This window comes from Nanorana parkeri, unplaced genomic scaffold, assembly GCF_000935625.1.
Source record: "Nanorana parkeri isolate BGI_ZX_2015 unplaced genomic scaffold, ASM93562v1 scaffold3449, whole genome shotgun sequence".
Taxonomy (NCBI): Eukaryota; Metazoa; Chordata; class Amphibia; order Anura; family Dicroglossidae; genus Nanorana; species Nanorana parkeri.
The window spans coordinates 42,295-45,515 of record NW_017309717.1 but is presented as its reverse complement, the minus strand read 5'-3'; the positions used below and the strand labels follow the sequence as shown (position 1 = coordinate 45,515).

The following is a 3,221-nucleotide window of genomic DNA, read 5'->3' as shown; positions in this document are numbered from 1 at the left end:
ACACACACACGAGACACACACACGAGACACACACACGAGACACACACACGAGACACACACACGAGACACACACACGAGACACACACACGAGACACACACAGGAGACACACAACGTCCCTTACACCACACAGAGACGAGAGCAGAGGCGGCGACATGCGTCCGGCAGACTGACACGGAGACTGACTCTCTCCGAGGAACCTTGTCTGGTCACTTTCTGGTTTTAGGAAGCGTTTTGTGGAGTGACTCCACTTCTGTATTGTGTCCTTCTATTCTGGAGGGTAGACCTGGTGTCAGACTGTGTGCACGTGGTAACAAAGCCGGATAGAAGAGAGTAGATGGAGGTTCAGTTCTTCAACCCTTGGGGTGGTATGGTAACAGCAAGGGTAACATGATGCAACAGTCTGTGTTTGGCCTACAGAGAGGGACGGGGGCGATGCATCTCGGCAACAGAAGAAGGCTTTCCAATCTATCTGACCACTTTCCCTACACAGCAAGCCTCTGCCAGCGGCGCAAGTGTGGTTTGCTGCTACCCCATGAACATTGGATGGCCGTATTGGGTGGTGGCAGCTGGTGCCCCATGGATACTGGATGGTTGTATTGGGTGGTGGCCGCTGGTGCCCCATGGACATTGGATGGATGTATTGGGTGGTGGCCGCTGGTACCCCATGGACATTGGATGGATGTATTGGGTGGTGGCCGCTGGTACCCCATGGACATTGGATGGATGTATTGGGTGGTGGCCGCTGGTACCCCATGGACATTGGATGGATGTATTGGGTGGTGGCCGCTGGTACCCCATGGACATTGGATGGATGTATTGGGTGGTGGCCGCTGGTACCCCATGGACATTGGATGGATGTATTGGGTGGTGGCCGCTGGTACCCCATGGACATTGGATGGATGTATTGGGTGGTGGCCGCTGGTACCCCATGGACATTGGATGGATGTATTGGGTGGTGGCCGCTGGTACCCCATGGACATTGGATGGATGTATTGGGTGGTGGCCGCTGGTACCCCATGGACATTGGATGGATGTATTGGGTGGTGGCCGCTGGTACCCCATGGACATTGGATGGATGTATTGGGTGGTGGCCGCTGGTACCCCATGGACATTGGATGGATGTATTGGGTGGTGGCCGCTGGTACCCCATGGACATTGGATGGATGTATTGGGTGGTGGCCGCTGGTACCCCATGGACATTGGATGGATGTATTGGGTGGTGGCCGCTGGTACCCCATGGACATTGGATGGATGTATTGGGTGGTGGCCGCTGGTACCCCATGGACATTGGATGGATGTATTGGGTGGTGGCCGCTGGTACCCCATGGACATTGGATGGATGTATTGGGTGGTGGCCGCTGGTACCCCATGGACATTGGATGGATGTATTGGGTGGTGGCCGCTGGTACCCCATGGACATTGGATGGATGTATTGGGTGGTGGCCGCTGGTACCCCATGGACATTGGATGGATGTATTGGGTGGTGGCCGCTGGTACCCCATGGACATTGGATGGATGTATTGGGTGGTGGCCGCTGGTACCCCATGGACATTGGATGGATGTATTGGGTGGTGGCCGCTGGTACCCCATGGACATTGGATGGATGTATTGGGTGGTGGCCGCTGGTACCCCATGGACATTGGATGGTTGGATTGGGTGGTGGCAGCTGGGGCCCCATGGACATTGGGTGGTGGCCGATGGTGCCCCATGGACATTGGATGGTTGTATTGGGTGGTGGCCGCTGGTACCCCATGGACATTGGATGGTTGTATTGGGTGGTGGCCGCTGGTGCCCCATGGACATTGGGTGGATGTATTGGGTGGTTTGTAGGGTTATCAGTGTCCCTAAGGTCTCTGATAATAGAAGATTAGGATGATGGGTAGTAGAAGTAGACAACCTATATCAGATGTTTCTCTGAAGATAGAACAGGAAGAGAAGCCACAGGTCATGATCTGTGATGAGTGAGCTGATAGAGAACAGACGGGCCCATTGTGTTCCTGGCCTTCCCTAATGTTGGTACTCTGCAGCTTCACATGTATGAAGGGACCTGGAGACCAGGAAGAAGAACATATGTATTCCTCGCAATGAAACATGGCGTCACCTTCTGCTTCCCTATGAGTAATGGAGGATTCCGGCTGCACAGGAAGGAGGAGAAGGTGCTCCCCGTCATGATGAATCAGTGTACACGGAGCTCAGGACGCGGTGAGGTTAGTAACCCCAACAAGCAGGTCTGAGAAGAGTGATGTGTCTGTATCAGCGGGGGTCTTACCATAACTTCTGTCTCTATACCCTAGGGGTGGACCCAATATTCTTCCTTCTGCTCCTCTCTGTGGATCCCACCCGATGAAATGGCTCCTCCAGTCCTACATGACATATAGCCCCCCCAGGCACCCTGCTTAGTGCTATGTACGTGTCCCCAATAATCTAAGGCAGCGTGAAGACCCTCCATACATTCCACGTACCTGCAGTGCACTGCTGACGAATCCGAGACCCAACTGCTGGCAGGCAACATTGGCCTCTCTGCTTCCCCAGCCTTCTCCACACAGCAGACCCCAGCGTTCTTGTCCTCGAGGTCCCCATAAAACCTCCACCCGCCCCTCATGCTGGGATCTCCCCCCTTGCAGGCGGATCTGAGAGTTAAGGGAGAAGGAGCCACATTGAGAAGAATGACGCTGCGGCACATACGACTCCATCTTTCCTTACCTCGGGCTCACACATCACAAGTGGAAGGTTTTCTCAGGCTGAAGATGGGAATTGGTCTTGTGGAGGACTCTGGACATGGACCTCCCTGGGCTCTATCTACCCCCCCTCCCCCCCCATGGCTTTAGTAATCTGTCAATGTTCTGCAAGTCAGAGGATTGAAGCATCGCCTGTGGGGGAGGAATACTTCCTACCAACCAACCTTCCATCCTAAGTCCAGATCATGGCACTGAGAACCTGACTAAGGGACCTCTGTGCTGGAGGGATTGGACTCAGGACCTCTGTGCTGGAGGGATTGGACTCAGGACCTCTGTGCTGGAAGGATTGGACTCAGGACCTCTGTGCTGGAAGGATTGGACTCAGGACCTCTGTGCTGGAAGGATTGGAGGGATTGGGCTCAGGACCTCTGTGCTGGAAGGATTGGACTCAGGACCTCTGTGCTGGAAGGATTGGAGGGATTGGGCTCAGGACCTCTGTGCTGGAAGGATTGGGCTCAGGACCTCTGTGCTGGAAGGATTGG

General features: G+C 54.6%; 1 protein-coding gene across 1 annotated transcript in view; it reads right to left on the bottom strand.

Moving 5' to 3' along the window:
- LOC108803156 (lysyl oxidase homolog 3-like) overlaps positions 1 to 3,221 on the bottom strand; it is a gene marked incomplete at its 3' end in the record, with an annotated part of 35,083 nt that overhangs the window by 1,296 nt on the left and 30,566 nt on the right. The window lies entirely within an intron of this gene.